At 47.7% G+C, this 14,418-nt stretch overlaps 1 protein-coding gene across 2 annotated transcripts in view; it reads left to right on the top strand.

The window, feature by feature from the left end:
* Positions 1-818: 818 nt before the first annotated feature.
* LOC119445606 (uncharacterized) overlaps positions 819-14,418 on the top strand; it is a 131,773-nt gene continuing 118,173 nt past the window's right edge. For both annotated transcript variants that reach the window (XM_049663449.1, XM_037709867.2), the window contains exon 1: positions 819-1,130. The gene's annotated coding sequence lies outside the window, so the exon portion shown is untranslated. The remainder of the gene's footprint in view (positions 1,131-14,418) is intronic.

Below are 14,418 nucleotides of genomic sequence, written 5' to 3'. Positions count from 1 at the left end.
GACATCTCTTCCGTTGTGTGTTGCTGTGTGTAAATTTCATTTCCGGCTTTGATCGACGCCTTTGATGTGGCGGAGAAACTGGTGAGAATAATGACGATTATGATGGTGATGACAATGATTGTGGGCCTTCCCCTTTTATTCGAGTGAGCAACGAACAGTGTCCCGACCTCTGACCGTAAATGTAGAGAAACAAAAAGGCACTATTACAGTCTGTACAGTTTTATTTATTTATTTATTTATTTATTTATTTATTTATTTATTTATTTATTTATTTATTTATTTATTTATTTATTTATTTATTTATTTACCATACTCTCAGGGTTTACACATTACAGAGGGAAGGGGAAAACAATTAAAAATACGAATCGAAAAGGTTCTGTGAGCGATAAGGAGCGCGTCTACTGTGCCGCCGTCCACCACATTAATAAATATACTTACTTCTTAATTGAAGCTACAACTAGAGCGTCCACAGTTGCATCGCGGCCGTTGCATTCGTAGAGTTGGTTATATTACCTCTACGTGGTAGCGTTCACCGGAAATCCCCGCTCCTCTGAGAGTCTGATCACCTGGACGTCCGACCGCAGCGCCCCTCCACGGCGTCTCCCGCTATGTGCCGCTCGACTCTCCTTCCCGAGTGGCTGCACTAAGGCATGCGAATCGAGTCTACGCAAGTTCCGCTGCTTCACCACGCGTAGGGCCTCCTCACCTCGTAGACTCTCTCGGCGAACAGGTGTGTGTTACTGGTGGCTGGGAAAGAGAAGAGTAAGGATGAGAAAGAGAGAACGCACACACTTGCTGCTCGCTCTGCTCGAACCGGAGAGTGTTGCCCGGCATTCGGTGTGTGGCTTCAAAGCAGCGCGGGTAGTGCTGCCGCCTCGCCTGTTGCAGTTCCTACGACGAGACGAACTGCTGTCAGTGCGACACACCATCCGTCGCTCTCCGGATTACGCAGTCGTCGACGTAATCGCTGGTGCCTCTGTTGACTTCTCGAAGTGGGGATTAACGACTGTGTTTGTTTGTCGCTATTGGTTGTTGTCTGTGCGTGATTTACCATCGAGCCTGGATTTTTCCTTAGCCCAACGGCCAGCGGCTGCTCCTCGGATTTTTAACCGCCAGCGCTCGGATTACGGGTGAGTGAAGAAGTATTGCGGCAGTGCCGGTCCGCGCTGTGTACAACGTTGATTCGTCTACTCGGAGGGTATTGACAGCCAGTGAGAAACGTAGTTGTGTCGTCAAACAAGTGTGCAGTACATTATCTTCATATTAATGAAATAGAAATAATGAAACGCTGCCTCTTTTATGTCCTGTTCATCGGACCTCAGCTGTACTCTCGCAAGTCGAGCGGTTTCTTTGAATGGAGGCACCGCCTCGTGCAAGAAGTTTACATCTGTAGTCTTTCGAATTCTAGGACCATTCCACCCCACCCTCTTAAAACAAGAAAGAGAGATAGAGAAAAGTACACGAATGGAATCGTCCTCCTAGTGTTCGAACATTGAATAGCCGACCTTCCAGCCCATGTGCTGTCGAAATCATTAAAAAAATGCAGTATCGAGTAAGCAGATCTGACGGTATTACGGTATGTTATCCAGTAGCACCAATGTCGAGTATCCGCACACTGTCAGGCGGAAGTGCCAGTGAGTTACCGTTTTATAACTTATTATGGGGAAGGCTGTAAGGATCATTGACGACGCTATTATTATCTTACGTTCCGGGCGAATTTGGACGGTTTAATTATACTGACTTGCTCTGTAGAAAAAAAAAAAGTATTTCTTTCTTCGACTCTGAGGAGTCATTTCTTTGCTTCAAATTTAAGTTTGCTTTGACCTTCGTAGCCGTATGTGAGGGGGTTTATTCGGCCCGTGGACAATATTCGTTCTTACAGGTGTTGTGACTGTTCTTGACGAGTAGTAAGAACCCAGTGCATAGACGTCTCTTGTTTCCTGCTGTCACGTGAGATGATGGTTTGCGGAGACTGCTACAGTCTGTAGTGGCACACAGCAATGGTTCTATTGAGCGTCGGTGGTGCTGCTGGCGTTTCCCTCAAAAGTTGAAAAAGAAGGCCACCGGCAAGAGCGTGGGCTTTACGAAAATCTAGATCTTGGGCGCCGCTTTTAGAGGCCTATACTTTCAGTGGCCTAGCCACCATTTTCTCACGAAAGCAGTTTTATATAACCCTTTCCCGACATCCAGTGCCTACGATGGTCTGCGTTTTTTCTAACAACTTTGTAGAAATGCGCTTGCAGCTGAATTCGTCTGTCAACTTTTCAATGACATTGCGCATATTGCGGTGCGCATAGTCCAATTATAAATCACGTGCACTTCTTATTTGCCAGCAGTCCAATGTCCGCATTAAACAGGCAATGATGCCAAGTTTTAACGGAGCGACTCTGGCAAAAAATTACTACTAATATTAAAGCGGGATCAACCTTGTGCACGCTGAATTTGTCTGAGAACAAAGCTTCGGTAAGTGCAAAATATTATCTTAATGTTCTTAAGGGCAGTCACTCAATGTACTATCAGCGGAAATTCAAACCCGAACAATTCAAAAGCGATTTTGCTGTGTCGTTTCGTTTCCAGCTTCGCCTGCATTCTTAAAGACAGACTACAACTCGATTGTGATTACAATACGACTATTTCGATTAGTTTTTCTTTTCTTTTTCCGGCTCGCGTTTTAATTTATGCCCATGGTACATCCATTCTCACGGCAGATTTAACATTTCTGGTGGGGTTTTACACCTAGAATCGGCAGGTTTCCACCCTCCTTTCGACCCACTCCGCTGCCGAAAAACATAGCAGACCTGGCACTTTGCTGCTTACGGACGTGGAATCCTCCTGTCACGCTGATGAACAGGGCTACAATTTTAGTTTTCCTTTCGGCCGCTGTCATACTGTCGCCGTGTGATGGAAGTCGGTGAAGCCTAAACGCGTTGCCGAAGGAGAGAACCTGGGCCCAGAGACAGCCAAGCGAACACAATGTCGCAGGCCGTCGACCCAGGCATCCCAGAAAGTATACAGGGAGCGGCCAGTGCATTGCGCATGCGTACAGTGTGACCGTATACGTCTGGAACAATCGGCGACGTCGCCGGCTCGATTTCAGTCCTGTTCTGCGAACGCCGCCATGCAAACGCGCGTGCCGGGCAACGGCCGCAGTGGTGACTGATGATAGTGACATACATTTTTACATTTTTATTACAAACGGGAAGGGAGGGTGGAGAAAATAAAAATTAGAGGACGCTTAAGCTTCGCCTTTAAGAGTGGAACGCGATAACATTCAAAGATCCTTGAATGCTTGTCAGGCTTCCCGGCAACTGCAGCTTTGTAGACTAACGCGATAGCGTTAAGGGCCCCGTGTCGCAGAAAATCCGGCGTCGGTGTCGGCGTAAGCGCCGGCGTCAGTGGTGGAGAAAATCATCCCAAGCCTCCCCGACCACGCAGGGCCTCCACGTGGCGCAGAGGCGTTAGGGAAGAAAATTGAATTTCTCAAAGTAAAATCTGTCAGAAAAATTGTGAAGTACGACTTCACTCCAACCTACAGAGATCATAGCGTCGGATTGTAATTTGAATGTACGAGAAAACATAATTCTGTTACGAGGAAACGCAAACACAAACCCCTAGTCTAAGGCTGCAGTGCTGGCCTATACGGTAGCTGGCCGATGCTGCCTTGGGCTGCTCCGATTCCGCTCGTCTAGGCAGTCTAGGTGCGAGTTGAGCAGCGCAGCTTAACAGGTCTACAATGAAGGGAAGGGGGGAGGGATAGAGAGAGGGAAGGGGTGGGTTGATTTCCTGTAGCAACGACGTAACTATCGAGGCCGCGCTGGCGCAGTTGGCATTAGCACCGCACCATTCGAGACAAACCTCGAATAGCATTGTCAGTTCTGCGCACGAAAGCGTGCATGTTCTGCGGTACCCAATTAACTGATTATCAAAAATTGGATAAAAAGACGCCCGCGCCTAGAGGAAATGCTACGTGCATCACAGTTATCGTTGCTCGTTAGAATAAATTTATTCTGACAAAAATTGCCAGCAGGAAAGTTCAGCAACAACGATGGCTCGGCTGGATAACGTGTCCGAAGTGCGTTGTCGCGTTTGAGAGCTTTCAGTACAGTTAAGTACTGTTCACGCTACGCATTGTTGTGGAATAACAATAAGACTTTCGTCATTCGGCCTTGCTGGTTGGAATTAGTTAAGGAATGTTGGCTAAGCGACGAAAAAGAAACCTCCGCCACAATCGCAGAAACAGAACGTCCGCAGATCCGCTGTTTCGACAGAATTCACTTCGTGGAACTGGCCGTATTTTTTACAGTGAAGCTGTATACCTCCACCAGTCAAGGCAAGTTTCGTGTCGGTCTAAGCAAAAAAAAGAAAACACCGCCCAAGCATCTCCGTACAGATGGTTAACCAGTGAAGCTGAAACATGCGGCCCCGGTGTTTAGCAGTGGGTTAGTCCCGACGCTGTATTGAAGCGATTCTCAATTATTGGTTACATGTTTGTGTTTCTAGTGGAACGCAAGCGCCAATGGCGGGCGGATGCTGCTAACCACGACGTCGAGCTAAGTCGAGATATCGAACGCATGCGACAATGGCGAGCCGAGGAGGCGGCGTTGCGGGCAGAGCTCCCAACGAGAAGACGCAGGAATAAGGCGAATTAAACAGTGAACATCGCCTTCGTACTCGCGACAATGCACGCAGTGCATTCGCATGAGCTCCTGCTCGCAATATTGGCATAGCTTGTGAAGGTGTAGGGCATATCAATGTAAGCCACGCATGACGTTAACGGCGACAGGACAAGATCGCGAAAACGCTTCTCGAGGCATCTCTCAGAAGAGTGCGGCTTTTTCGCTCACTCGAAAGCAGCGTGAATGACCGCACGGTGGACACCCGCGATGCATCAGGAACGGGACAATTAAGGTGGCGGTCCCACTCCGGCGGGGCACGCGCCCCCCGTTTTCAGTCCTTTTGAGCAACCATGGCGTCTTTTCTAGTTAAGATATGAAGTGGTGGTATATACCATAAAAAAGCTTAAACCTTGAAGATTCCAACTATATATATTATAAAGAAATTGATTATTGTGATTTAGAAATAAATGTTCGAGAACAAGCATGAGATACATGATTTTTGCGAACTGTGTCTCAGTTGTGACCATATTTAGAAGAAACTACCGCATTTACTGCTTTGAGGCTTGCACTGTAGCTTTAGGACACATTTATCTATTTCCTAGACGCGGCAAAATAATTTTGAGTTTTTACTTTTTGGATAATTTGCTTTTGAAGATTGCCAAACATCGCAAACTTCTGTGGTAAACAGCCCGGCAACTACACGCTCAAGGAAGCTAAATTTTGGATAAGTTAGAGTTCAAGGAATTTCCATCTAGCGCGCAAAATTTAATTCATGTACCTTTATTGGTTTTCCTAATAATGCGGCCGAAATTAAGCAATATTTAGAATTCTGGTTTTACTTTTGCCCATTTTAGCGGGAAGGTACTAAAGCTACGAAGCTGCGGTTTAAAACTAATAAAGGTACGTGAATGAAATTTGTATCCTAGATGGAAATTCCTTGAGCTCTAACTTATCCAAAATTTAGCTTCCTTGAGCGTGTAGTTGCCGGGATGTTTACAACAGAAGATTGCGATATTTGGCAATCTTTAAAAGCAAATTATCCAAAAAGTAAAACCTTAAAATTATTTTGCTGCGTCTAGGAATTAGATAACTATGTCCTAAAGCTACAGAGCAAGCCGCAATGCAGTAAATGCGGTAGTTTCTTCTAAATATGGTCACAATTGAGATACAGTTCGCAAAAATCATGTATCTCATGCTTGTTCTCGAACATTTATTTCTAAATCACATGAATCAATTTCTTTATATTATATATAGTTGGATAGCTACAAGGATTTAGCTTTCTATGGTATTTACGACACCTTTATATCCTAAGTAGAAGAGCCGCCACGGTTGCTCCAAAAGTACTGAAAACGGGCGGGCTCGTGCCGCCGGAGTGGGACCGCCACCTTAATAAGCGCGGTCATCGGCGTGTGCCATAAATAACGGGAGTGCGTTGCACGGCTGTGCCCTTCGGAGAATGCGCACGATTTGGAAAAGCTATCTCTCTTTCATTCTCTCCCTCCTCTGTCACACCCTCCCCGCCTTCCCGCGGCAGCCTTCGCTGGTGGCGCGTCGTTTGTTATAAATGTGACGCGACTGTCGACACCCACAACCACTGGAGGACACGCATCGAGGCCCGAGAATGTGTGGCCGCGTTGGTGGTTTATGGCTCAGGTGCCGTATATATGTAGGCGCTTCGGCAAAGAGTCGAACGAGATTAATGGGACGCAGGCATCATCACGTGTGCCTACTGCGCGGTCTCCGTTTAGCCGCTTTGGCGTGGAAAGGGGCTTGGCGCCGGCTGAGGATGAAACGCGATCACAGTGAAGGCGTGTGGAGGGCGAACTCACTCGGAATTCGCCGATCATGGTTATTAATCAAAGTCGCGAGCTAGCTCTCCCATCGCTTGAAAAGGCGCCTGGTACGCATGCGTGCTTCATTGGTAGTTGATGTGGAGTCAATCAATGAATTCCATTCGATTTTATTGATAAGTAAATTAGTACAGAAACAGTTGTATAAAGGATCCCGAAGCAAAAAAAAAAAAAAAAAAAAAACAACTGCCGGATGAATTGTAAATCAAGAAATAAAGCAAGCCTCCCAATACATAGGTGAAAAATTTTAATGGTCAGAAGAAATACGCAATAGGTACACTGATGTCATACATAATCATATAATAAAAACAAGTTACAAAAAATAAAAGAAAGGCGTACAAAAAAAAAAAAAAAACTCCTAGGCGGTATATGGCAGATGCGCACGAAGAGGATTGGCCACACGACCAGAAATTAAATTAACTAGACACTAACGACGCAATGTACGGAAATAAAACAGGAGAAAGAAAACAACGGAAAGACCAGAATTCTGACGTGCGCCACCCTGCAGGGAGATCGGGCACCGCATTGCCGTCATGGAGGTGATAAATGTTGGGCTGGATCAGTGGCGTCACTCATTTCGACCATGTATACCAAACGACACAAAACGTCGGCGCTGCGTCGTCGTCTCGATTACTGAGAAAATGCGCGAAGTCTGTCTCCGATTTTAGGGCCACGTACTCGGCTTAGAGGCCGGCTGGTACGCGCACATCGGCTACAGTATCGAAGTGTCCGGAAAGCGTTGGGCGCAACAGCGCTGGACAGACACGCTCCACGCCGGTCTCGATGCCTCGAGACTTCACACAGATAAGGCTCGCGACTGAACAAAAAAATGGTGACTCAAGAGCCAGAAGAGCCGACGCCGCAACCGAACGGGACAAAGGCTGAAGAGGAAGGAGATGAAACCTGAAGAAAAGCTGAGGAAATTATAGTTCACTAAAGAACGCGTGGCAAAAAAAAGAAAGATACATAAAAAGTATGCTGGAACGCCGCTGCGGTTGTCGATGTATGCGTAAGCGTGTACCCCCAAATTTCCAGTTGGCTCACCGCTACTACAGACTTCGTCGTGCATTTTCTATGGAGCCATGTGTATCCCTATGGGTATTCTCTCTGATCAATCTTTGTTTTGGTTTCAACTCTTCTTTATTAATTATAAAGCTACCAATCATCTACACTTAGACTACTATAACGATGAAATTTCTTAACTTCGCGAAAAACGGACTTTTGTGCAGATACAAGGCATTGCACTTTTCGCGTGACGGACAGATTTTGCTGGGGTGCTCGCCGAAGAATGCCTACACATTAAAAAAATATTACAGCCGAGACCGCACCGTAAGCAGCGTAACTATGCCATGGAACCTTATTTATGCGTATTTTTATTGAAATGAAAATAAATGAAATAGATGTAGGCATCCTATATAATGGTGAGGGCTGCTCCGTTTCGCATAGCAGAAACAACAGTATAATCTTAGATTAGTGTGTGATGATGATGATGATGATTTATTGGCATCCCCTTTGAAACGGGGCGGCGACAAATAGTCACCTAGCCTGCTTGATTTAATCAGGTATACTATACATGTTCTTTATCTAGCATTTTTGTATACCTCTCATTAATATTCTTTTTCAAAAATCTACCTTGTGCCGCTGCCTATGATTTTAAGAGATCAGGTCGTATCCATCTTTTCCCTGCTTTTTTCCACCAGTACTCCAATCGTCTCTTGCTGATCTCTACGGCTGATCTGTTTATGTTTCCTTCCACTTTGAAACCAAGCGCTTCTGGGAGTTGCACTTTACCTACGGTTCTCGCTGGGTGGATCCCGTCGCATTCCATCAGGATGTGCTGAGTGGTTCCTGGATCTTTACTGCAGCATGCACATGTCTCATCTAGTTCCGAATATTTGTTCCGATATGTTTTCGTCCTTAGGCAACCGGCTCGAGCCTCAAATAGCAAGGCACTGCCCTTTGTGTTATCGTACAGATTTTACCTTCTATTTTCTTTCTTCTCATTCTTGTAAATCTCCATTGTCCTTTTTGTTTCCATTCTTTGCATCCAATTCACGGTCTCTATTTCTCTCACTTTCTTTCTGATGACTCCTGGTTGTCTATTTGCAGTTTCGATTATCCTGTACTTGGTTGCCAACTTCCTTGACCTCTTCCTCCATTCTGTGTCTACGCTTTTCATGTAGAGATACTTGTGCACTTTAGCCGCCCATTTATTTTCATCCATGTTCCTGAGCCTTTCTTCAAAACTAATTTTGCTCTGTGCTTCTCTGACTTCAAAAGAGGCCCAACCCATGTCACCCTGCACTGCCTCATTTGTCGTATTACCGTGTGCTCCCAAAGCCAACCGGCCTACTGATCTTTGGTTAACTTCCAAACCCGCCAATATATCCGATTTTAAGTCATATAATGGCATTTGCGAATGTTAGCGCTGGCCCATTACTCCTTTCCAGATTCCACGCACCACCTCATACTTATTGTGGCCCCACAGTGCTCCGTGTTTCATTATCGCTGCATTCCGCTTCCCCTTTATTTTCAGATTATCTTGGTGGTTGTTTGAGTAATTCTGAGTGTGGAATGCAGCGCAAACTGCCCTCTGGCGGCTGCCAAACTGAACAGCTCGAAACGAAAAGTAAATTGTGAACACGCATGGAAAATGCAAGACGGCATAGAGGGAGCCTGAGAAACATTTTACGCAAGGAGGTGAAGCGGCAGCGGCAGAAAAAAAATGTGGTCGTTTGTTTCCATTCACCCACCAAATATGAAACGCAAAAGAAAAACAAAGGCAAAGATGGGAAATCCGGACCAGTAAATGTAAAAAAGAAAAAAAAATGGATGGGATTCTACACTGGAAGCTGGTCAACTCCACCTCACACTGACAAGAAAGGCATTTTTCCGCGTGTCAATTAATTGTCACTTAAATGCTGGAAACCGACCGAATATAGGGCGAGCGATCAGTGAGCCCTTTAACGACGAAAACTGTCGGAAGCGAACACTCGTCAATAGTCCTCGTGTGTCTTCTTCTTTCCCCTCAATCCTTCCCGGGTGGACATGCAGGTCTATGGCAGCAATGACGTCGCAAGGCCATTGAGACGGTCTATATATATATATAGTGAACGAACGCAAGTTTCTGCGCCCTTCATCGACCTCCATTTCAGTCTCTTCGCTTTTTCTTCGGCCTTGATACGGACTCTCATATGCGATCCCCATAGAACGTGAAAAATCCCGGCTAATTTCAATGCCCCACTTGGCCACGTAGTGTCCATACGCTGAGAAAAGAAGAAACCAAGAAAAAGACAAACGAGATAACACGATTGCCAGCGCGTACGAGTTGGAACGTCGTCCTCGTCAGTGGCTCTGCGTATACGGCATATACAAATTTAGTCCACCGCGCGCGCGCGTTTTCACGTGTCCACGTGCGTCTCCTCTCGAGAACAGGAAAAAAAAAAAATAAAGAGATACGAAGCCGCGGCACCGCCATCATCAGCGTCGTCCGCGCGAGGATATAAGAGACAACAATCTCGCGTGCTTTCGCGCGTAATTTCCCAGACCCGTCTGCATGCTGCAGCCACCAGCCGTCTGCTTTTTCCATTCTTTAAACAGCCCTGCAGGACCGGTCTGCATGCGTACGGCGCGCAGCGCAGTTTAAACGCGCGTCCGCCTGGCGCGCATAAAAGCGTAGCAGACGACAGGGACTGAAGCGGCACGCAGACGGCTTGACTAGGCTTGACTGGACGGCCGGTCTTGGAGAAGCCGGCTGCCATTCTAAACTCGCTCCTATTTCGGGACTCAGCAATAAGGCAACGTCCGCGTATGCAGTGTACAGGATAAGTGCGTTTCGTAACCAAATGTAGACTTCGCCGTCGCTGTAGTCTGCTTTCCCCGTTTTATTCTTTTTTTTTTTTCCCGGATAGGATAAATACCTTCACGAGACGGAAGAGAAAGAAAGAAAAGAAAGAAGCTTGACAGCCATTCATCGTTGACGGCGGTGGGGGCTGTGCAATTTTCGCCGCGGTTTCGAAGACGGAAGCGCGGGTTCCCATTTGAGCGACGGTATATTATAGGGGTGTGGTTAGCTATCTAGCCCAGCGCGGGACACGCTATTTACCGCCAGAAAAACCGCTCGGGTTTTTGACGGTGAGTTTGAAATGGCGTTTAGACGAAGAAAAGAACGAAAGAGGGAAAGAAAAGAAAAGGGTAAGAGGAGGAAAATGTCCCACTGTCCGCATCATGTGCCTTCGCATTGCGCAAAGGTTCACATTGTCGTTGTACAATGCGCGCAATTGTTGCCCCGTAACGCTACTGGTATATATCGTGTATGCGGGCCATATTTTCCAGGAACCTTCTGACACGAACCTACTAATTCGAAGCCGAGTCTGGAAATCCAGCGGGAAGGAAAGTTCAACAGAAAATAGCACACCCCTGGCAGGGTCACGAGATTTGCGCTTGGATTTTGTAATATCTGCGCGGAGTCGCACGATTATTGCGTATATTCTGTGCTATAGCTTTACGCTCAGGGTAGAAAGGCTGTCCCTTGCGTCTCATCTTCTCGCTGGCGCATGTAATGACAACCGCAAGTGACGTTTTTGTAAAGGTGCAGCCTTGCGACATTTCCTCCGCAGCTTTTGAAGGAGAAGGCTGGAAAACGCGGATGCGTTCTCCGTACCAAGTTGTTGGCTTCGAGTGGTCCTTTTCTTGTAGGGGAGCACAGTCGGCGCATGCTCCGCTCAGCGGATTTTAGTGCTCTGAGCATGTCATGACCTCGGAACCCGCGGCTATCTCTGTAACATCAGGCTCGAGCGCCTCGGCAAAGCATATAAAATAAGGAAAACAAAATAACGTCATTAGTTGGGTTCGAACCCCACGCCTGTGATACAAGCAGTTCGCCCCTACTTCGAAACCGAACTGCATTGGCCGTCAGGAAAGTTGCATCATAAGTGACCTTACTCTCCTGTGGGTTCAGCTTTCACCGGCGGTAAGTTTTCTTGTCTTTTTTTCTTGTCCACTTTAATTTCCCTTTAAGCAATCTTTCGTACACTTCAATTTAAACTAGAAATAATTTTCTCGGTGCTTTCCTTGGCTTCGTTATCTGTTAGCTTCGTATGGTTGCGAATAACAGAAATCGGTCCCCCTCGGTTCCACTTCTACTCGTTTCTCACTCACCTAATAGTTCATCAAACGTTTTAACGTGGCCCAATAAAGGTAGCATCAGAAGGTATGAAACCCTTTCCTTTGTTACTTGAGTTATCCCCGAAAAGTACTGTTAAATGAACGGAGCATGATACGGTTGTGGTTTAGGCATCACCAGGCGAACGCGGGCGTGTTCCGTGACATCCTAGATTAGTGGCATCAAGCGGAGCGTGCCGAAGAGTATAACCCAATTTCATGGCCTCTGACGACGCCGCGCTTTATAGTGTATCGGTGCTTCGGCGCGGCGACATCCCGCGTATACCTGCACTGTGCATGTAGTATACAGAATGTCTTCGTTCAAGCAGGGGTGCTCGGTCGAAGAGCTGGGGCCGTCGCAATCCTTCATGTATGTGGCGTTGCCGAGGCTTACGTCTTTGGAGTGGCTGCTTCTGATTCATGCGTCTAACGCACCGAAGAACTTCGTATTTCACCATGCCGCTGATAACCCGAATCACCACTTGGTGGATGAATTTGCCTGTTTGCAGAGGCACAAATTGATAACACTCACTAAGCAGTGCACACTGGCGTTAAAGCGAAGTCGAATCTTTAGTATTGCGTCTGTAAGTATTCCTTTGGTCCCATATGTCGGGGGTTGGTATAGGTAAAGCGCGGATGGTACATGCCATGACACGGAGTTTATGCACTAGTTGACTGGTGGCCTTATTGTATACCAAAAGACTACAAGGGACCTCGGACCTCATGTTTTGCCATGTTCGGGCTTTTCGTAGTTGCGTCAGGGCTAACTGAAAATTCTGGAGCGGCTTTTAAGTCCCGGATGAAATACAAGATGCCGTAAAGGTCCCGATCCTGCTCTCAGACGAAGCACACCCACCATAGTGTGTTGGTAGCTTGCTTTCGTATGCTACTTCTTTTGCTCTATTTCTTTTGTTAATTTTGATACCAGTTGCTTTTTATTGTATTGTATTTGGAAACTCGATGTACGCCCGCCTTGTGGGCCGTTAAGGTGCAATAAATGAAATATGGTGGAGAGACACTAAGACGTCGACGCACGCAGCGACGTCACTATTGAACGAAAACGAAGTATGATGTTTCTCGAGGGAAGAATGTTGCTGAGAGGTGTGCGGCACATAGAATTATGTGGCACATACCCACTCTGAAGGATTGATGAAGAATAAGCATTCTCAGTGCTTCCGCTCAGTACATCCTCCAGAGGTATAACACGCGTGCTCGAAAACGATCTCCGCCACAGAGAGGCGGACCCTGACGAAATACGAACCACTGCGAGCGGCGACCCTATGCGTTTCTACGTCAGTCTGCGGTGGACATGTGGCGATCGCGCGCTGCAGGTGCCTTTCTTCAGTTGTCGAAGAGTCCCAGCTAGGCCTTTCTTTCGTTCTCCGGCATTCTCGTCACGTGAGTCGGCCTGCAACAACAACAACAACAACGAAGAGACGACGACGACAGCGGCGCAGCAGCAATAACAACAACGCCTCCGGCTTCCCCTCGCTCAGCGCGGTTCCCTTGCGAAAGTCACTGCCCACGACGAAATCGGTTTTCCAGCGCGCTCCCCTCTTTTTGTGTTTTGCTGCGCTTGTAGTACGCGTATACGCATGTCCGCGAGCGTGCGTTCCATGCGGTCGAGGACGTCGCTTTGTTGCGCTGCATGCGTGCACTGCGGCATTGCCGTTGTGCTGCAACGTGTCTGCGATGCCCGCAGGCCCGTCCGCCCACCGCCGTAGTATCTCCGTGTGCGTGTGTGTGCGCGCGCAAGTCGAATAGCCGCGTGTTCTGTTTGTCGCGAATTCTTTTGTGCTACGCACCCCGCGTGTCGTGGGCCGAGCCAAGCTTTAGGCGGTGGCTAACGTGCGCGGCTTTAACCGTTTCAATCGCGCGTGCGCACTTCTGTACGTGCGCGCACTCAGCGAGCACCACGCGTTGCGACACGAGGCTTCGTTGCTGCCGCGTGGCGTTGCCCGACGCAGTGCGTGTAATGAGTGTGTGCGAAGTCTTCGAGCACTCTTGCTAGTCGTCGTGGTATCGCTGTTGCTGCAGGTTGCTGCCGAGGCTTTCTGTTCTTGTTCGCGCTGTCTGGCGTTTGCTGCTGCTTCCATTGCGCCCGGAGCAAGCCCTTCGACGCCGTTCCCAGGGTCGAGCATCGACCGGGACCGTACGGGTCAGCGTACGGAAACCGAACGAAGCCGTTTGACCGGGGTCGTCGAAGCTGACGTTCCATTGTATATTGTCGACAAGGATTGGGACCGCAGGACAAAGGCAGCTCCAAAGAATTGCGAAGGAAAGTTTGTTACCGGTGGGGCTCTGTCGGAAAGGTGTGGCGCCGGACACGGTTTGAACACTCGAGGAGGTTTTACTGACGTGATGGACTATACGCGTGCTACTTCAATACTAAGGCGCTGTCAATGTCTTTGTGGTTTGTCCGTATGACAATGCATGATATCAACTTGGCAGACGTGTCCTACAGGTGACGACTGATGAGAAACACTCCTTGACGCCTCCATTATAATGTATAGCGCTCAGTTGGTGGGCTCAGATCGAAGATTGGCAAGCTTTTTTCGAAAGCCTGGTGTTCAAAGCCACTTCAGCAACATCGAGATACAACCGCTGCATTAACCTGCGGCTGATGCCGTTGGCGATGGGGTGCATGGTGATACTGTATGCTCTCTGTAATAGCCGCATACTCACGGCTCCGAGGAAGAGGCTGAAACTATAGAGGGAGCCGGACGCTCTCGCTCTAGTGGCAATGCGAGCGGGTCACATGTATGTGTGCCGGATACCTCCCACCTGAA

The sequence above is a fragment of the Dermacentor silvarum genome, chromosome 3, assembly GCF_013339745.2.
Source record: "Dermacentor silvarum isolate Dsil-2018 chromosome 3, BIME_Dsil_1.4, whole genome shotgun sequence".
Lineage (NCBI taxonomy): Eukaryota > Metazoa > Arthropoda > Arachnida > Ixodida > Ixodidae > Dermacentor > Dermacentor silvarum.
The sequence above is the reverse complement of the archived record's forward strand: the minus strand, read 5'-3'. Positions and strand labels throughout refer to the sequence as shown.